Source organism: Danio rerio, chromosome 10 (assembly GCF_049306965.1).
Source record: "Danio rerio strain Tuebingen ecotype United States chromosome 10, GRCz12tu, whole genome shotgun sequence".
NCBI classification, from domain to species: Eukaryota; Metazoa; Chordata; class Actinopteri; order Cypriniformes; family Danionidae; genus Danio; species Danio rerio.
In genome coordinates, this window is record NC_133185.1 from 35,452,520 (window position 1) to 35,475,314 (window position 22,795).

A 22,795-nucleotide genomic window follows, 5' to 3' on the forward strand; every position below is an offset into this window, starting at 1 on the left:
GTTGGCTTTGAATGCCTACCTGAGGTGCGTTTCACAAACAAAGATGCAACCCGCGGCTGAACTACTATAGTAAGATTGATCATTCAAGAAATAAAGAATGTAGAGACATGTGTTTCCCAAACTCTGTGGAGTTCCTTAGTCTGACACATGCTAGTTACAATGCAAGACTTCTACTGTATGATGATGCTTCTCAAAAGGCTGGAGTATATGGGTTATATGAATAATAAACCATTACCTTGTTTGCTTCCCTTGGGACATATGTTTTTCTCCGTACTAAATTAAAACAAGATATTTATTTTCTTTGACAAATATTGTTCAAAATATATATTTTTTTCTATTGTAAACAAAATTTAAAACCATTAACAATAAGATTAGTGGTTAATAAGATAACAATTAGTTATTGCTATACCATAATACACAGTATAATGATTGCGCTGACAGAGAGGGATCCGTATGCATTATGTTTATTAAACAACTGATGAACAGCAGAGTTTTGGCAAGAAAAGTGATACCCAAGTGCATAGGAAGTATAGACAAGGTCGAAGACGGGCAGATAATGTTCGGCATCAGTGCACAGGCTGAGATCGGGGCTAGCAGCAGATGTGTGTAGGGCAAAACAAGACTTCGCAATGTGTGGCGAATGAGAGCTGCTAATATGTGCGTGTGGGAATGAGGTTCAGGTGCAAGGTAATCAGCACCAGATACAGGGAATTCTGGGTGATAGAGTTTAAAGAAAGCCGGTGATAAGGACCTCTGCTGGTTAGTGAGGGGAATTGCTGGGAGTGAGTCGGTGACACACAGGCTATAAATATACCACACCTATATATACAACAGTTCTGTCTGGTTCTTGAATCTGATTGGCTGATATTCTGCAAATAACAACACTCACACCAACTCTTTTCCCAGAGTTGGTTTGCGGCTGGAAGGGCATCCGCTGCATAAAAATGTGCTGGATGAGTTGGCGATTCATTCCTCTGAGGTGACCACGGATTAATAAAGGGACTAAGCCAACAAGAAAATGAATGAATGAATGAATACCACCCCTTCACTCTTGTGTATGTCTCCACTCATAGTTTGACAAATATTACAGCTGTTGGACAACATAATGCATTTTTGAGTCTTTTTAGTCAAGAATATAGTTGTTTAGATTGCAACTATGCAGTTTATTTATAAGGATAGTGCCTATTTAAAAATATTTATAATTTCGGAGCATTGGATTCAATGCATTGGCTGCCATCAGCCTGTCTGAGCAGACCAAAGAAAGCTATAGTTGACGTTCTGCCACAAGATGGCGACAGATACAGCATAATGAGTCCTTAGATGGAGAAAAACAGCATTTTCTCAGCGTAAGTTTCAAACTACAGCAGAACAAATCATTACAGAACAGGTGAGTGACATTCTAAGGCGATCTCTCTTGTATTTCGGAGTGCTGTATTTATAGAAACTGTTAATGTTTGCTTTGCTTTAGCTTTTTCGAAGTTAATTATTGTGATACCCTGATTGTAACAAGAGAACTAGGACATCTCTGTAGACTGATGGCATTTCATGCCGTTCAGCCTTATAATCCTAAAATCCTAAAATGTGAGCAAATATCATCTGTTTTGTCATCACTTTAGACATTACGCTAGAGAATCTCTAAAATACTACCTCTAAAGTGATGTGTGTGAAGTAGCAATGGTTTCTTCTGTTCTGACATCAGCTGCAGATGTGAATGAATGGCAGAAGAAAGTAATTCCTCATACAAAAGGATTTTTGAGACTCTCCATGTTTGATTTTCTTTTTATATACATGATTATGCTGTCAAACTGTTGTATAAATATAATATCACATTAGTAGCAGTGCAATATGGCTTTGTATCTTCCCTGGTAAGACACTAAGGCACTGTGCCTATAGACTTGAACCAGCGACCTTCTTGCTGTAAGGTGACAGTGCCCTCAGCGTGTCGATCCCGTATACAAATATACTGTATTATATATGATAATATCAGTGTTTCTCCTGCCATTATATTAGGGGGGGCGTCCCGCCCTCCCAACGATTTTCCCCGCCCCTCTTGAAGTCATGTTTATTGTATTTTATATAAAACAACTAGGGATGTAACGGTATCAGAATTTCACGGTACGGTAATACCTCGGTATGAATGTCACGGTACGGTATTTATTGAATCATTTACAGGAAAAAAAAAACTTTTGAAAATACTCCAAAAATGTGCCAAAAGTGTCAATGACATACAAATTAGCCATCTATCTGTAAGCTTTGAAACAGGAACTTCAATTTTAATAACAAAAAATTATTAAACCATGTAAAAAAATAAAGTTTCAATTTAGTATTGTTAAAAACTCATCACATTTAACATTTAATCACTCACTTAGATAGAGATGGGTTTAAAGAAAAATTATCATATAATTATAATCTGGTAAAAGCTGGTATCTCTGGGTATTTACAATGTCCCCTGCAACAGAAAAAAACCCTCTCATTTGGGACTGAGGTTTCTGGGACAAGAGAGATATGACTTGGCCCATGTTGACAGCAGTGGGGTAACGTTGTGCATTGTCTTTCCCCCACTTGAGAGGACAAACCATGAGTGAGATAGAGATCTCATGTCTGCATCAATCTGAACAGTGTGCTGTGTTTCTGCAGTCCCCATGACTGTTATTAGTCGTATTCCCCAACTTGCAGGCACGTGCACACATAGGGCTCAACCTGTGCAGTGCACATGCCCTTTTTAGTCTTGGATAGAAAATGCCCTTCCAAAACGATCAAAAGTGCCCCCGCGACGCGACACAACCTCCGTCCAGTCCAGCCCTTCAGTAGGCGCGCGACAACAGCTCTCTTGGTATGCGCGCTCAACCCCCCCCCCCCTCGGCGCTTTACAATACGCGCGCCACAACACAGCTGATCAGAACGCGCGCGACAGCACCGCTATTCAGCACGCGCGCGGCGACAACACCCGCTTTAGGTTCGATCATTTCCATCTTTTTTTCATCTCCGCTACTAGCAGCAAACTCCATTTCCGCATTACTGGATCTGTAGCGACAACAGACCGCAAAGGATTATGGCCACGCCGGGGCTGATGGGAAATGAAGTTTCAGCTACCTCCCGTTCGCTTCATTCGCCTGAGCAAATTTTCTCTGAAGACCTATAGTTTTACCGAGTCATGCGACTTCGGTAATATCGAAAAAATTTTATATTGCGGTATTACGGTATTTACAATACCGTTACATCCCTAAAAACAACAGATCACAGCTTTTTTTTAATAAACAAGTTAAATAGCCATATGTAATATCGTGTTTAAACAACGGCATGTGGTTTCTGTCTCTACATGGTCACGCGGATACAAATTTTGGCTCTCTGAATCGCGCATGGTGGAGTTCTACATAGCCACTCACTGCTGTATGGGAATGAGAGTGCACGCGCCACACCTGACCGAAGACGAATGTTCGCTCCAGTATATTATGCATAGCAGGGGCGGACTGGGACTAAAAATCAGCCCTGGCACTATAGCCACACCAGTCCACTTTACCACACCGACACAGCCCTATCCACGGACACGCACATTCACATTCACTTATATTGGTGTACAGATGGTAAAAATAATATAAGCTGTACCATATGTAATAGATATTTAAACATTTAATGTATGTGAACAAAAATAACCCATTTATAACAAATTTATCAATACAGTCATTATATTCATTCATTTTCTTTTTGGCTTAGTCCCTTTATTAATCAGGGGTCGCCACAGCGGAATAACGGCCAACTTATTCAGCATATGTTTTATGAAGCGGATGGCCTCCAAGATGCAACCCATCACTGGGAAACCCCTACACACACACATTCACAAATATGAACTATGGACAATTAGGCCTACCCAATTCACCAATAGCACATGTGTTTGGACATGTGAGGGAAAACGGGAGGAAACCCACGCGAACATGCAAACTCCACACAGAAACACCAACTTTCAAGACTATTTCAGTTAATTTTCTGCATTTAGCAAACTTTTAGAGCAATTTTTTGCTTTCTATGAATTTTTCGGCACCGGCTTTCATTTTTACTGTCCATCTCTGACAATAAGCTTGTGTTGCGCTTACTGTTTGTTTGACATTCTTGCCAGATTTTGATTAAGTCCGCGTAACCTCTAATTTGGGTCGGCTCATCTCAAACCAGCCGGCCATTGCCGATTGGGCCAATGCTTAACATTTAATATTATTATTACTACTATCATCATCATTATCATATTCACATCTTGCAAGAGATAAAAGCTGCCTCCATGTAAAAACGATACATACAAAAAAAAATAATAATAATAATTAAAGAATAGCATACCGGCCCACATTTGAAAAATGGTCCGGCCCTTCTGGCATTTGCCAGAATTGCCAGATAGACAGTCCGCCCCTGATGCATAGCCTACATCAGCCACAACACAGGTAAATTATATGGCGGAGCGTAATGTGCTCGCGTCACAGCAGCAAAAATATATACAGATACAATGGGACCTCTGTTTAGTTTATCAGCGCAACTTGCGCAAGTGATGCTCTCTTTGTTGCTAGTGCAGCCATTGTATTTCCAATGTTTTGAGCTGCTGTGACCCATTTGCCCCTATCTAGCGTCTCATCCAACTGTATAACCTCTCCCGGAAGCTCTGTGAGTCTCCCGCAAATTTATACCGGCTATGTGATCCCTAAATATGAGTTAAAATATCCGGAAATCATGGCGACGAGAGTGAATGACCAAGTAAACAGATTGCGAGAGGCACAGTGATGGTTTAAGCATCATGAGTGCAAATCCACCACTCTCATTGAGTAGGAATCAGTACTCTGTATCGGCTGCAAAAATCCTGATCGAAGCATCTCTAGCTTTGACCCAACTTTTGGCTGTCAGAGCAGCAGTACACTCCCTGGCTGTACAAGATTGATCTTGGTAAGTCAGTAAATACACCCTTAGGAACACAAAAAGTATACTTAAGTAAAGGTCAAGTATAAAAGTATACTTTTATTTAGTAAGTAAATAAGCTCATTAGGATACACTACAATGACAAAAGCTGCACACTTTGTGGATAAAAATGATATAAAAATAAGTTCAAATAATTGTTCAGTTATTTACTGCTGTCATTAAAAGAAACAAATCAAAACCATCACTCCTTGTGTCGGTGTCAGTCTAAACAGCCGTGCTATAGAAGAAAGATATTTGGCCATATACCAATTGTGCTTCATGTCATGTATTCATACCAAAATTTCAGTTGGTTTCAGAAATTAAATTTGACAAAAGTTTAAAGATAACAACAGCATCATTACCTGGTAACCTAGTATAGGATTATTTCAAGATGCTGCATAATATCATTGCATCCGCTGCAGCTATGGTAGGACAGCAAAATTCCTTGACTCCAGAATAAATTTCCTAGAAACATCGACCAAAAACAGAAATGTATTATTTTCCATCTCTCTTAGTACATGACAAAACAATAAAAAGTCCAGTTTTAAAGAGGTCAGTTATTGAAACTTAAAAAAAAAAAAAAAAAAAAAAAATTTGAACAAGATGCTAATGGTCTAATCCGATTCAATGGTTTATGCTAAGCTAAGCTAAACATGCTTGTTTATTATAATATTCACTAAGAAAGATAATTTGTCTATTTGTGTATTTTATATTTTAAGTAAAATAAGCCAAAAAAAGGTGACAAAAATCTATTAGTGACAAAGATATCCAGAAATGTAAAGAGTTGTCAGTAAACTAGTTTGAAAGCTTGGTATTTTTTTCTTCTTATGATGATTTTAGTGCACACACACTTCACTAAAAATTACAAGATAGCTTGTTAAAAAAATCTGAATACATTTTTAAGATGAGCACTGATGAAGAAAAAACAACAAATTACTGCGCCTACATTTGTGAAGTGTGAAAATCACTTTATTTTGCACAGAAATGTGCGAACACATTATTTCCTAAAAACTCACATAAATGAAACTGTAATGTAACCCGTCTGCTTTTGTCTTTAATTTGTTTGCGTCAGACACCTAGAGGACGGGATTACGTCCTAAATTAGGATGAGGAGAGAAAGCACTAAATCCTGGGATATCCCTCAAGCTAAAAGTTGTAGGATGTCAAAAGCTGCTTTTCATCAAAAACCTCTCTCTCTTTTTTGAGAAACCATAATGCAGCGAGTGTGTTGTATAGCAAATGCAGATGAAGTAAATATTCATTCCCTGATTAAAGACTTTGCATGGTAATCAGCGCCTAAAAGAGGTCATCATTTGCATGTCAAATTATCTGACATTTTCGCTGGATGCAAACATCGCTCCCGCAGCTGTTTTTCAAATATTAGGGCCTTGTGTATTCATAGTGTAGATGTTTATTTTGGTGTAGAGCAGATCGGTTCTATCAGCGTTACATAGGAACTAGTCAAAGACGAATGCTGTTTGTACACAACAGAGATGCGGCGTGTTATTTCATTTGTATTCACGTGCATTGTGGCTAGTTTCTCTATCGATCATGCAACTATTGATCTTTGAAGTAAAAGAGTGCATAAGGGTGTGAAATATTAATGAATGTAAATCGATAGAAACGGGTCATTTCATGAGAATTGCCAGGAAGCAACTCTAAACATGTCTTGTTCAGACACAAATGAAAAGATAAGATTTTTAAAGCACAATTTAAGTTTGAGACATTCATGCTCTATTTCCTCCAAAAATGACCAGTGTTAGCAAACGGATTTTGCAGCCTTATAAATTTGAGAGAAATATAAAACATTTTTTAATCAACCTGAAACCAATATTAAAAAGTTTTTTTTTTTAAGATATATTTGTTTTGCAAATAGTTTCTAATTGAATTATAAATATACTATTAATACATGTACTATTATAATTATAATAGTTTAAATATAATATGGCTGTGGCGCTTTTTTAACGTTTCAGTGTTTATGAATAGATTACATTAAAAAAAACACAAGTAAAACTAAAGCTACAATCCTCAAGCAGCGATTGTAGCTAGTTGTTTTTTTTTTTTAATGGGAAGCTTATAAAGAATGTATTTGCTAAATCTGAGTTGTACAGAAGATGCTTTGATATGAAATACAGAATTATCATCGTAATAACAACACACACGTGCATTGATTGCTGTACAACAGGGTTTATTTTGAAAGGTAAGAGTCCAGAGAAGAATATCCCATTGGACACATTTAGTCCAACGACACAATAGTGTTGAATTACAAATGGTTATTCATTTATAACCTGTTGTTTACTATCAAACCTCTTCAGATGCTTCAGAACGTAGCAGCACTAGTGGTCTTTAATGAACCTAAAAGAGCACATGTCATTCTGCTACTCATCCATTTGCACTGGCTGCCAGTTGCTGCTCGCATCAATTTCAAAGCTCTGATGTTTGCTTACAAAGCGACTTCTGGCTGCGCTCCTTATCTGCTCTCACTTCTGCAGATTTGTGTGCCCTCCAGAAACTTGCGCTTTGTAAATAAACGTCGCCTCGTGGTTCCATCCCAAAGAGGGAAGAAATCACTTTCCCGAACCCTCGCATTCAATCTGCCAGGTTGGTGGAATGAACTCCCTAACAGCATCAGAACGGAGTCACTCGCTGTCTTCAAGAAATGACTAAAAACTCAACTATTTAGTCTCCACTTTCCTTACTAATCCGCAATTCCCTCTCTGGCTCCACCGCTAACTGTACTACAAAAAAATAAATAAATAAATAAAAATTACTAATGTTTTGCTTCTTACACTTTTCATACCTGAAACTTGCCTACAGCACGTATTCATTGTTGCTCTTATAGTTGCTTCCTTGTCCTCATTTGTAAGTCGCTTTGAATAAAAGTGTCTGCAAAATGACTAAATGTAAATGTTACTTACATGCAAAAACGACATCTTTATAGTAAAAAGGAAGTCATTGTTATAGCTTACATAGTTGCAAATTAAATATGTGCAGTAGAGGGATAAGATAAACACAAAACAGCAATTTCCATTTAGAGCTCCTTCACGGGAATCCACACTTGTAAACACTCGCCCATTGGCACAATTGAACAACTAAATAAAAGCTGAAGTCTATTTAATTAAATGTATTGTAATTACCTAACAAAATCGATACTGTAAAAACAACTGTATGAAATTAAAAATAGTCACATAAACCTTTCACTGCAAGTTCATTGTTGGCTAAAAAACCCTAACTGTGCATATAGCCGATTTAAGTCATATATAAAAAAAAAATAACAGCTGTAGCTTAACTGCATGTCCAAAAGTTAAATACACTGTGCAGTGCATTAGCTGGCCTTATTCTGCCTATGCAGAGCATTCCAAACCAGTCACTTATGTGGTTCTGTGCTTAGAGTGCTGTCTTAGTAGACACCTGCCTATTTTGGCAGTAAACATGGAGGCAGCTTACTAGCATTTGGAACGAAGCTCTGCCACTGCTGGTCTTTAGGTTTTTTTTGTGACAGCAATGTAACACAGATTGATTTCCTCTTCCCCAAATTCAAACACATTGGCGACACTGACATGTTTATTTTTAAAAAACCATATGTGATTTTACTGTAATATGAAACGCGTCTCCGTGACTGTATGACAAGCATTGAGCAATAGCACACTGGAAGTATATTTTCAGATGGCAAATGCTTTATCAGCAAACTCTCCAGCCAGAATCACTGGTTTTATATAGTTTTTTTTTCTTTTTTTTTTTTTTTTTTTAACCATAGGTGTCCACAGGCATGGGAGTTTTCCATTCATTTTCCATGTTGGCATGAATGACAGGCTCACCTGGCGGATTGACAGCAGAGCAGCCAGTGAAAATCATCAGAAAGTTGAGAATTGTTCAACTTTATTCAAATGAGAAAAGTAAAATAGGAGTTCTGTCATAAGCGTTTCAGAATCTGCCAATAGCTGCTGCTGTATTCAGTCCGCATTGTTGATGTATTGGATTCAAATTTGGGAGGAAAAATCGTTGTGGGTTGCTTAGCAAAAGTTTCTACATTTACTTTGTGCTTTGGGTATTCAGAAAGTGAAGTTTGCAATGCAATTATGTTTACGTTTGATGACTTTATTGACAATCTATTGAAAGCAGTCGCCGCATATACTGAAGGCGTCCACGTTTCTGTGCATTTTACAGACAGACCTCTAAAGCTGCAGAGCGCTGATGTTTGAAGCTGTATTGAGCGGGTTTCTTCCGCACTGTTGAGCACTTGGGGGAAGAGTTCATCTGGCTGGAACGAGGCCATTTGTTATCCTTTTTGTTGTCTCATAAATATATGCGACTTATTGGCAGCTGAGCGGTCAAATGTGACAAAACATAATCACATAGTCATTGTGTAGAATTAAACATTTGACGAGGTGGACACTCTCAAACACCTTAGAGCAATATGTTTTGTTTTTTATGTGCAGTAAATATCATTTTAACTCGTATTTTGAGGAACAAATGTTCCCATGAGGATAATAAAATCTGATATTTGTAATATTGTGGTCTTGGGGTGGACAGTTTGAGCAAAATTCTATTTCACGGTAAGTAATTTGATTTCAAGGTAACAATATATTTTACAATATGTGACCCTGGGCCACAATATCTGTCATAAGTGTCAATGTTAGAAAGTTGAGATCGATTTCTATCGATGTATACTGTGTTAGTACAGAGCAATATTTACAGGAGATACATCTATTAAAAAGCCTAGAATCTGAGGGTTCCGAAATATCAAATTTCTGAGAAAAGATGTCAAAATGAGGTATTTAGGAATGAATTGTATTAATAAAAAAATACAAAAAATAAAAAATAATTAAATAAATAAAACAAAAAAAATAAAAAAAAACTTTTATGGAATATGGTCTTTACTTAATATTTTAATATTTTTTGGCATAAAAAATTGTCATTTTATAATACATAATAATAAAATTTTTTTGTTGTTGTTCGAAAACATATAGCTGTGCAACATAAGATGTTTATTAAATTAAACAGGCAGTTATTCCAGATAATACAAAAAGAGGTTATAATACAGAATTTGGGCCCTATCATACATCCGGCGCAAGACATGTTTGGTGTGATTTGTTGCAATTTTCAGACCAGCGCAACCCTAATTTTCATATTTTGCACCACGTTGTTTAAATGCAACTGCATTTGCACCACTTTGTGGACTTATGAGTGTACTGGTCTAAAAAGGAGGTGTGTTAAGGCACATTGTTGGCGTGTTGCAATTTTGAAGAACTGAAATAGAACGCGCCTTGACCAACTGAAAGCTTGTCTAAAGTCCAGCGCAGAGCATTAGTTATGTGCCTATGCAGGTCGAAAACATGTACACATTGCTTAATACACCCAGAATGTACAGTAATACACAAATATCTTTACACAAATTAAAATGTTACAAAAATTATTATTTTATACATAAATATAAAAACCGCGGCCTCCATGCCTTCTTCACCTCAGGTTTTTTTTTTTAGTTTATTCATGACAATTTGCATTTGCATAATGCTATTATTAGTAGGGGTTTCAAAATTAATTTTTTATTCATATGCGCTTTGTCATCGTAGCTTACTATGGCGAAGGAGGCGAGCATGATTTACAATGCACCAACTACTTAAAAACGCGGAAACTGTGCACAATTTCACTGCGTGTGTGTTTTTTGGACAGTCTTTAACTAACACTTACAGCAGAAGCACCTATTTCACTGCGATTGAGAGAATGAAAGTAAACTCCATTTCTCTCTCTCACTGTGGTCCATTTGACCTGCTGACATGACTTTTCTTCCACTCTCGACTGTTACAGAGATACTTCTGGATACAGACACGAGCTCATGTCTGCAGAGTTTTCTCCATCGTTTCTATCATAGATCAGCTGTAATCCCAACTGCCATTTGTTAGTGTCACTCATCTGTGATGAGCGCCAGCGCATAATACAAGCCAATCGCAGCACTTTCTGTTGAGTGTGAGACCAATCGTAGGGGTGTAAGAAAGAACTTGCCAGACAAGGCTCGGAAAGCGAGCGGGAAATTTATATTTGTTTATTTGCTATAAATGCTTGTTTTGGTAAACTGTTAAAATGTTCAAGGTACAGTTTATATATCTGTCTGTTTGTATTGAAGGACACAATTGTATTACAAATGGTATATAAATATAAATATATTTATACATTTTAATACAAGAATTGCTGTGCTGTAAAGAAAATATAAACTGTATGGAAAGCATTGTCAATGCACCGAGATATCGAATTAAACCGAATCGATGGCATGATAATCATAACCGAACCGTGAGACCACTGTAGGTTCACATCTGTAATTATTAGTAGCAGTATTATTTATGATACGCATATTTATATTTGTTTTAATGAAAACAAGTTTAGATTTGTCCATCTGTCGGGTTTTGGAGACGTATGGAGCATCATATGGGGCATAAGAATAGGACGTGTGTTGGGACATAGCACTTGTTATTTGTTGTTATTGTTCATTTATTAGTTTGCTGGAAATTAAAACTGAATTTAGAAATAGTTTTGAAACAATTTTTTGTGCTTAACAAGCAAAATTAAATTTGCAGACCAATGGATGTCTTCAGTGGAGTGCGTACAACACAGTTTCCTTATTCACATAAGTAAAGGAGTAAAGAGTAAAAGTAAAGAGAAAGTAAAAAGGCAGAATGAAAAAGGCTAGTTCTTTATTCTCGCTACACATGGTCTGTTTAACTGTTTACTTGCTAGTGAACACTTACAAAGTACTACATGTGAATAGCAAATGTCCCATGGCACAACACAACTGACTCTTAATGGGAATAGGAGATGAGACTCAGATTGGTTTAATGAAGGTTACGCTACCCATAAATCATTGAGATAATAAAAACAACCCTGTTTGACCTGTTTAAACATAAAATAGCAAAGTTGAGTTCAGACACCCTTTAAGTGTTGAATTTAGTAGGGATGCACAATATTGGACAATACTCCTTTTAATTGAGTTGATGTCTGTATCTTTGAGGTTTGTGTTAGTTAAAAGTTAATTTACAGAGTCAGATGTCAATTTTTATTCCATTTAAGTATTAGCTTCTCATGCTAAATGTACATTTTTTAGCACTAACGTTTTTTGGTTTGGTTTGGTTTGGTTTCTGTTTTTTGTCTAATTTTTTTGGTTTAACACAGCAGCATCTAAATACATTTATCATACAGTAAGTCAGTTTTTTTTTTTTTCATATATTCTGGCCAAGTCTAAGGTTTACAGTACCCCCATATGAATCAGTTATGTTACCAGACAGGTATTAGGACCCTGGGAAGTTTGTTAGTCAGCAGATGCTAATAAGCAAGTGACTGTTTAACTTACTGAGGTTTATTGTACACAGTGTTATTCTGTACTCACATTTACAGTTTGTTTTTGGTGATCCAAATAGCTCATCTAAATCAAAGACAAAGTTCAGAAAAAATATACTGTATTATATTATAAAGTATACACAGTAAGGTGGCTCAGTGGTTAGCACTGTCACCTCACAGCAAGAAGGTCGCTGGTTTGAGTCCTGGCTGGGCCAGTTATCATTTCATGTTCTCCTTATGTTCTCGTGGGTTTTCTCATCCCAATCCCATAAATACTGCAAAAGACCTATTAGAACCCTCATGGACCCAAGATTCTCATAGAAATCAGTCAAGTTTGGTGAAGGAAAAATCATGGTTTGGGGTTACATTCAGTATGGGGACATGCAAGAGATCTGCAGAGTGGATGGCAACATCAACAGCATTAGGTATCAAGACATTTGTGCTGCCCATTACATTACAAACCACAGAAGAGGGCAAATTATTCAGCAGGATAACGCTGCTCCTCATACTTCAGCCTCCAAAGTGAAGTTCCTTAAGGCAGAGAAGGTCAAGGTGCTCCAACATTGGCCAGCCCAGTCACCAGACATGGACATTATTGAGCACGTCTGAAGTAAAATAAAGAAGAAGGCAACAGAAAAATGTTTAGAAAAAATTTGAGGGTAGATAAGACAGCCAAACTGTAAGGCAGACAGCTTTTATCATTTTAAAATTCTTTAAAAATGATTAGAAAAGGCCCCTGAGTGTATTGTAATCTAGAGTAATGGCTTGGATAAATGTCAGTCCTTTTATTATTATTTTTTTTGTCTAAAACAATTAGCGGAGATGCTTTTGCGATAAGTGAAATGATCTTAACCGTATTAATGGTGCTCTCAGTTGCTGCTGATCATCATGAAGTGCTCATTACTGGATTGTTGAGAAATTGCCAGTTGATCTGGTCTGCAATAATTCTGCCCCTTTGTTCATCCAGACCCAAGCTTTAAAATCCACACGACACTCATATTCTGTTCACACTCAAGCAGTTTTGTTTGTTTGTTTTGTATTTTCTAGTGAGATTCAGATTAATATTTGATCATCCACATCACACCTCACTGAGGATTCCCACGTTTGAGCTGGGTCAAATCTTGGGAATAGACTGCGATATGCCGAGTTATAACTATTCAATTGCTCCTCCTGTCAACTGAAGATCCCTTTGAAGCTCAGAAATCCGGCATCAAAAGTAAGAGGATGGTACGACTCTATTAAAATGCAATTTAACATGCTTTACCTCATACGGAGGCTGGAGAATCCAATCTGGCGGGGCAGACACACACGCACACACATCTGCGCGCTCATACACATCCCAAAACTGACTGTGTGCGAGTCTGTGCAGCATAAAGGGAGAACAGTCATTGTAAGCCCTTTATTGGCTTTGAAAATGGCTTTGAGTTGCATTCCGGCCATCCATATCAGAAATACGGCTCACAAAGATACACGCTATCGTTGCAAGACACAAGTCATAAACGCAGTGATAGAATCATTCCTCACTCTGACTGTCATTGTCATACAGCGGGTCACAGTTCCGCTGTAAACAGTTTCCTTATTAACTTTCATATGGTTCCTTTGGTGACTGTTACAGTTTGCCGATAAACAGAGCTTGTGTGTTGGGCTTTGCTGTTAAAAAAAAGCTGTGGATGCTAGTCTAAATGCTGTGCAGAGCTTTGTGTGTGTGTGTGTGTGTGTGTGTGTGTGTGTGTGTGTGTGTGTGTGTGTGTGTGTGTGTGTGTGTGTGTGTGTGTGTGTGTGTGTGTGTGTGTGTGTGTGTGTGTGTGTGTGTGTGTGTGTGTGTGTGTGTGTGTGTGTGTGTGTTTCAGGATGACTTTATGCTTGCCATATTTAGAACAGTGAGCAAAACACATTTAACATTCTAGGCTGCAGATAATCAAATGTACAGCTCTTGACGCTGGATTTAGCATTTAGATGAAGTTTTTAGCATTTTATTTTTGTCTTGCGTTGCTATTATGCAAGTAATGAATTCCTTCAAAAGGCTGTGCTCAAATGCAGCAATTTAAATTTAAGAAAAGGTTCAAAGTGGGGCTGGGAGTCATTTAAAATCTGAATTCATAATTAGTCTCATAATTGTGGCATAGTTATTGTTGTGTTCTTCCAAATTTTGCACCGTACCAATCAAAAATCACCAATTACAACATGCCACTTCTCAAACATTGAGCAACAATGATCACCAACAGGCCCCATTTACGCTGTTTTAGCATTTAAGAGTGATAACGATCCACATCCACACTGGTGTTACATCTAGCATTTCTGAAAAGATCTCTGCCCACACTACACAGCTGAAAATGCACATCACGTGACCACACACACTCTTTGACATGCAAAACAGCCTCTTTAGTGTTTTTAAAAAACTATTTTCAGGGCTTGAAAACTCTGGGGTAGTGTGGACGAAAGGTGCAACTGTTGCAAAACGTATGCGTTTTAAAACTAAAATAAGTGTTAACGGGGCTGCAGATGCCAACAGACAATAAAAAAGTATTCTGTCAGTTTTGTGTGAATTGACGTTTAATGCATTTCTTAATTTTTAATGAAGAATAATAAAAAAAATTGTATTATTAGGTTGAGATTTCGTATTTTTCAACACAAATCTTGCCTTTCACACCATATACAATTTTTGGAAAAACTGCTTTAATACATATATAATTGATACTAGACTATACTGATAGTGTCCCCTTCACTTTACTGGGGCATTAGGACTCACACAGACCGCAGATTGAATGCCCCCTGCTGCCCTCACTAACACCACTTCCAACAGCAACCTAGTTTTCTCATGTGGTCTCCCATCTAGGTACTGACCAGGCTCAGCCATGCTTAGCTGCAGTGAGTAACCTTGGGCTTCAGGGTGATATGGCGATGTCTAAGTGTTAAATATGCCTTTAACAAGTACATTTTATTGTTGTATTTCAAGCTTGACGTGACTTAAAATTTATCTTCAATGCCTAAACAATAATCGTTTACCCTGTATGTGACAAACAATAAATGTTAATCTTAAAATCACATAAAAAAATGACAAAACAACTCAAAAAAGGTGACTATTTGTTAAGTATAAAAAGGACATACATTGAAAGACTGTGCTCACTGACAGTATAGTGTCCCCTTTACTTTACTGGGGCATTAGGACTTGCACAGACTGCAAGTTGAGCGCCCCCTTCTGGCCTCTCTAACACCACTTCCAACAGCAACCTAATTTTCCCATGTGGTGTCCCATCTAGGTACTAACCAGGCTCAGCCATGCTTAGCTGCAGTGAGTAACCTTGGGCTTCAGGGTGGTATGGTGGTGTCTAAGTGTTTTAAATATGCCTTTAACAAGTACATTTTATCGTTGTATTTCGAGCTTTACCCTGTTTGTGACAAGCAATAAATGTTAACCTTAAAAACACATAAAAAAAATGATAAAACAACTCAAAAAGGTGACTTTTTGTTAAGTATAAAAAGGACATACATTGAAAGACTGTGCTCACTGACAGTATAGTGCCCCCTTCACTTTACTGGGGCATTAGGACTCGCACAGACTGCTAGTTGAGCGCCCCCTTCTGGCCTCTCTAACACCACTTCCAACAGCAACCTAATTTTTCCAGGTGGTCTCCAATGTAGGTACTGACCAGGCTCAGCCATGCTTAGCTTCAGTGAGTAACCTTGGGCTTCAGGGTGGTATGGCGATGGGGAAGTGTTAAATATGCCTAAAACAAGTACATTTTATTGTTGTATTCCAAGCTTAACATGACTTAAAATTCATCTTCAATACCTAAACAATAAGTGTTTACCCTGCATGTGACAAACGATAAATGTTAACCTCAAAAACATATAAAAAATGAAAAAAAAACAACCCAAAAAGGTGACTTTTTGTCATGTATGAAAAGGGCGTACACTGAACTGACGTTGAATGAATTATTTATAGCCTTGCGTCTCTAGAGGAACATGTCTTTAGCGAGTTAAACAGGATAAAACACTGGTACTGCCTGGCTTTGTTGGAAGCGTCTTAGACGGTGACGGCAACCTTTGTTGAGTTGTCTCGGCTTTGAAATGCAAACGCAAACCTCTTGACAGAGAACACGTGTCAAAATAACATCTGTATTCAATAGCAGAACAACGACACTGCTGTTTTTCTGATCACGCCATCAGTGCCACCTATTATTACATTTATTGAGAACAACACTTATGAGCGTCTAATGATAATGCTAATTGTTTATAGCGATGGGTTCATACTCTGCGGCTTTTGTTTTGTTGGGTTTCAAGGAAAGAGATATCATACGCCGCCCGGAGGCATTTATTGAATTAATTTTTCAGCTACAGCTTATTGTGGATCTTCATTTACAGTGGAGGGAATTAGTTAATAGCCACTAAAGGACTTTATTCTGCCGTTACGCAGTCAAGTCAAACATATTTTTCTGGCCATCATCGAGGCAAAAGTGCAGCATGCTCTCTGGAGATTGGAAATATTATACTGAACTGACCTTTAACTTCCCTGACCTTTATGTTGCAGGATGATTTTTATAATATGAGCAATGGTTCTGTGAGAAAATACTTTGTCAAGGTGTTGGAGGGATTTATAGTACTGTACTCAAAAATAGTATGTGTAAAATCCTCAGGGTGTCTCTGTGCCGAAAGCAAAAGCACAATGATCTTGATTTCTCTTGATCCCTCAACAAACTCATTTGAATATCCATAATAATGCTGTCTTCAAGGTTGTTCATAATAACCAGAAAGAAAAACATGCTGGCCACGCTATTGTAAATTGCTCATTTTTATTTTCTTTTTTTTTTATGTCAGAAATTGTTTTTTGTTTGTTTTTTATTTAATTATGTGGCATTGCTGAAATTAAGTGTTTTATTATTGTTTTATAAAATAATAATAGTGTTTTTTTTATGTTTTTGAAAATGCAGCAATGTTGATCCCTGTATACACAATTCTACATGTAAACAAAAAAGAATTGATCGACATCTGTGCATGGTTTATTTTTCAGTACAGTATTCTTAAATAAATAGGAATTTCAAATATGCTTAAATATTTTTATATTTCTGTTATTTTTGTTTGGTTTAATGCTTTCTAAAAGACAAAACTTACCTGGTCTTATATTGAGTTCAAGTCAGAATCCTCCTGCATTATTAGCCACCCTGTTTATTTTTTCCCCCAATTTCTGTTTAACATAGAGAATATATTTTTTAACTCATTTCTAAACATAATCGTTTTAATAACTCATTTCTAAAAACTGATTTATTTTATCTTTGCCATGATGACAGTAAATAATATTTGACTAGATCTTTTTCAAGACACATCCATACAGCTTAAAGTGGCATTCAAAGGCTTAGCTCGGTTAACTAGGTTAATATAGGGTAATTAGGTAAGTTATTGTATAACGATAGTTGTTCTATAGACTATAGAAAAAATATATAGATTAAAGGGGCTAATAATTTTGACCTTAAAATGTTTTTTTTAAATTTTTTTTATTTTAACTGATTTTATTCTAGCCAAAATAAAACAAATAAGACTTTCTCAAGAAGAAAGATTATCAGACATAAAGTGAAAACTTCCTTGCTCTGTTAAACAATTTAGGGAATATTTAAAAAAGGGAAGAAAAAAATTAAAAAGGCGGCTAATAATTATGACTTCAACTGTAGCTTTTACAATAGCCTACTTTAATCTACTGCTGAAATATTTTCAGGTAATTAAAATTCAATCAAAATCCTTCATACATGTTTACAGGTTGATGGTATAGATCAGTGCTCACTAATCTCTGTCCTAGAGGGTCCTGCATAGTTTAGCTCCAAGTTGCATCAACACACCATTTAGATGATTATTATGTGTATTTTATTTAACAAATGATTTTGACTGTCATTAATTCTCGGCAATAGCCAGTCTGGCTCAAAATTGCATTTGTTTTTTCCTTTTATTTAGCATTTCAAGATACCATGACGTGATAATTTTGGCAAGGATGCAATCCTGGATTAATGTCTATGTTGATCCTGGAACATCCTTTTTTTTCGAAAATGTAATCCATACCTATTCCCAAACTATAAATTAATCCAGAGAGAAATAATAGTTAGATAACAGTCATGTAGAAGTGCATAAACCTAACCGTAAAGTTAAACTTAAGATAATTAGAAAATGTATTGCTTAATTCTGATTGGCTAGTTGGAATGTTGTTCCAGGATCAACATAGATGTTATTGTTACATATCCTCCTTGATGAAATCAGGTTGGCGCAAAATAACACACACTAAAAAAATTATGTCTGCAAAATTGTTGCAAAAAATGTGTTGAATTAAAACAAACTATTTAATTGAAGTAATGTTTAACTTATTTTTTGTGTAAATTCAACCCAAATCATACACTACACTTATATAAATAAACCCAATGAATCATCTTTGAATATTTTTTTGTGTATGTTGTTTCTTCTAAAATCAAAGTTTCTATCTTTTGGATTTTTGGGCCCGGTTATATTTTTAGTGTTGAAAATTCTAGGGATGAGGCTTCTAAAATGTGAATATTTCAAAGTCAAATGATTTGTTCATCACCTTATAAGCATGTGGTCCTTCATAATTTTTTAATGATCAAGACCGGTTACTCACTGAAGCTAAGCAGGGCTGAGCCTGGTCAGTACCTGTATGGGAGTACACATGGGAAAACATATTGCTGTTGGAAGTGGTGTTAGTTAGGCCAGAAGGGGGCACTTAATCTGCAGGCTGTGTGAATCTTAATGCCCCAGTATAGTGAAGGGGACACTATACTGTCATTGAGTGCCATCTTTTTGAGACCCTCTATGATCATTAATAAATCCCATGGCACTTCTCATATAGTACAACCCCAGTGTACTAGCCAAATACCCTCAATCGGTCCTTACCCATCATGGCTTCCCAATCATCCCCATTCACCAAATTGGATCACTGTCTCTCCACTCCACCAATCACTAGTGTGTAGTGAGCGCACTGGCGTTATTGTCCTGTGGCTGCCATCGCATGGCCATATACAATAAATGTGCTATATAAATACACATTACATTGCATTGCATTACATAATTATTTTAAGTTTTAAATTGTTCCACCAACTACAGCTAAATTGTTCCAGTTATTTTTAAATCAGTCCTTTAGAATGGAAGTACTGCTAAACTTATAAGAAATGTTGTTCGCATGTAGGGTAAACAGGTTACACTAAAAGAAAATTACTCATTACATATAATAATTTGTGTTGAGCTTAGTGGTTGCAAACAATTTATATGAGCTAAATTAAAATAAATTAAGTTGAAGATTACTGGTGGAAATTTAAATAATTTGTTTGTTTGCAACCACTTACAATAAAAATAATTCAGCAAATCCAATGAATACATCTTTTCAGTGTAGCTTAGCATGCTTCTTTTTGTTCTGAAGTAGTTTATAGCTGGTTTCCTCAAAGTGTATTATCCAAGTTTGTGTTTACTGTTCATTTTCTATCACACATCCTCTTTGAGTGTTGTAGAAAATGTCTAGCACTCTTTCTTACAAGTAGATCATCATTTGCTCTCCTGACGTGAAGATGTCGACACCCTTTACCGCTGTTCCCCGTAGGGTAACTAAGGTATTTGTACCATCTTTAGTTTTGCTGAGTTGTAGACATTCTGAATCTGCAAGGCCCTCATAAAGGCTTGAATTGTGGCTTGCTCGGCAGTCTGTTTAAATTGTGTTCAAAGTGCAAAGGCAATCAATAAATCAGCTTTGTGAAATGTGTCTGCTTTGCAGTTTTCAGCCCCAAATAGAAATAGTTCCCAACAAATGTTACAGATATGTCTGTGATATTTATTAGAAGTTTCCCAATGCAGGTGCGAATAAAACCAAGCCCCCTAAAACAATACAGAAACATATATAGGTTTTTGAAGAGGGAGAACTCTTTAAAGACTACTGTTACGATCCCTTTTTTAATCAAATCAAATCAATAATTAAGTCATGAAGGGAACGCAACATAAAGAGTACACATGAACTAAGTTGTCTAAATTATTAAATTTATTACAACCAAAACAATCCAACAGATCATGTGTCACAACTAAATAAGAATGAATAAAGAATCAATAACTCACGTTCTCCAACAACATACAACACTAACCAAAGACTAAACAACCCAACAATTGACAAATTAGAACAAAGTAAAACTTCAAGAAACAAAACAGTAAATTAAAGAAACGAAAGAAGCTTGATGGCTGGCTGTGAAGTCTCCTCTCTCTGTCTCCGCTCAAGGATGGTCCGCATTTATAGCCAGTTTCAATAAGCGCAACTCGCCGCAGGTGCGCAAAGGCGGACTCTATAGAAAACAAACAGTGAGTGACGTCATGACACACACGTAAGCACAGAGACAGGCACTAAAGAGAAAAAAAAATAAGGCAACAGCCGTAACACTACCAATGAAAAAAATACCTGGTTTCATCAGTGCCACGTTTATTGAATGCTGCATGCTCTGCTGAAATGGCAAGCAATAGAAGTCTATATTAATGATATTATGTATCATTATTGACAATTTTGAATTATGAGGGTCTGTTTTGAAGATAAAAAGTTTTGTGTATCACTAACCCAATTTCCACCAGCACGAACAGGCTCTAGTTCAGAGCTAGTGCTATTGCTTGTTTTTAACTGGTTCATCTGGCGAGTCTTCTAAGAACTGCTTTGCTTTGGTCTGGCGTCACTCAATATGTCTCATGTTCAGCAATGCGAATGTGAAAGGGCCAATTACACAAACACACAACATTTTGTGAACTTGCATTGGCATACAAACTCATTGAATCAACCATGTTTGTGCAGCTTGGGCTAGTTTTACAGTATAGATGCAGACAATAAGTGAGAATAAGATGCTCATAGAGCATGCCATAGTTTTCATAAACAGCTTTAGATTAAAAACTGTAACACTGTATTTGTGCTGTGCACCATAGTTGGATGGATGGAGATTATAAGCAATAATAACGTTCAAGCATTGTTGTTCGTTGTTATTTCTAAAATGGTGCTCACAACATTTCCAGAGTTTCTATTGACCTCATTGGCCACATCAACCCTGCTTTTTTCCTACTGCCTACTTGGGAATAATATCTTGAATGCCAAAGTCAAACATTCAACCTATAAACTGTATGGAAATCGAAAAACCCAGACAACAGCGAGACGCATCCTTTGACACCACTTCGCAAACACTTACTAGGCTAGCTGATACAGCAAGATTAGCATGGAGTTACCTTATGTGTAGTCTCAGCCTCAAATTTCAAACCAAGCACTGGCCAAGGAACTGTGGGTAAATGTCTGATGTATATGGCACAATTTTCTAAATACACTTTAGCAGATCCTCAGTCAACCTCTGATTGGTTTAAATTTACAAGATTTCCAGTAAACAAGTGTGTAGCAATCTTAAACAGTCAAGTCTGATACAAAGGGATTTGTAGTCGGAGAAGGGATTCAAGTCGGATACAAAAAGCTATGTTATTTATCTCAGTCTGCATCTACATACATGTCCTATTGGTTTCCTATATGTTTTGCTGACAGATCATTAAGGATATTGATGTGTCATTGTTGTAAACTTTTAAAAACCTTTGTGAATGAATGATGATAGTTCATTCGTGCTGGCCCGGTTGTCATTCTGGGGACACTTCCACATCTATAAACATGACATGACACGAAATTAAAGGTTAATGGTTTGCTAACCTGTTAGTCAAATAGCATCATGGGCAGCCATTGACCATTCAAAGCAACCAAAGTTCTCAGACCTTTAGCCGCCAGTCTGAGGTGTGACTACCTTAAGTGAAACATATAAATACATTTTGATGTTTGCAACCCAAAGTAAGTGGGAACCCTACTAAAAAGGTGCCTTCTATTATCATTTTAGTGTAATACATAATGTTATTTTTTGTTTTTAGTCAGTTGTATCGGTACAGCATTAGTATAGCTATCCTTTTATATTCTATTGTCATTCATTCATTCATTTTTATCTACTTTTCTGGGGCCGGGTCGCAGGGGCATAAGTCTCAGGGAAGACATGCCTGTAACACCTCCCCGAGGCGTCCAGGAGGCATCCGAAATAGATGTCCGAGCCACCTCAGCTGACTTTTCTCCATGTGGAGGAGCAGCGGCTCTACTCTGAGCTTCTCCAGGGTGAAAGAGCTCCTCGCCCCATCTATAAGAGTGCGCCCTGCCACCCTGCAAATGAAAACTAATTTGGCCGCTTGTATCTGAGATCTTGTCCTTTCAGTCATGACCCAAAGCTCATAGGTGAGAGTAGGAACAAAGATTGATCAGTAAATCGAGAGCTTTGCCTTTCGGGTTAGCTCCAACTTTACCACAACAGACCAGTACATCGACCGCATTACTGCTGCCATTGATCCCCCTGTCAATCTAGCGTTCCATCCTTCCCTCACTCGTGAACAAAACCCCAAGATGCTTGAACTCCTCCACCTGGGGTAAAGACTTTCCTCCAATCTGGATATGGAAAACCACCTTATCGTGGTGAGGGATTTGAGGGTCTTTTCTTTTGTTTTAGCCATAATT

General features: G+C 37.1%; 1 protein-coding gene across 15 annotated transcripts in view; it reads left to right on the top strand.

The window, feature by feature from the left end:
* ntm (neurotrimin) overlaps nt 1-22,795 on the top strand; it is a 631,630-nt gene that overhangs the window by 540,219 nt on the left and 68,616 nt on the right.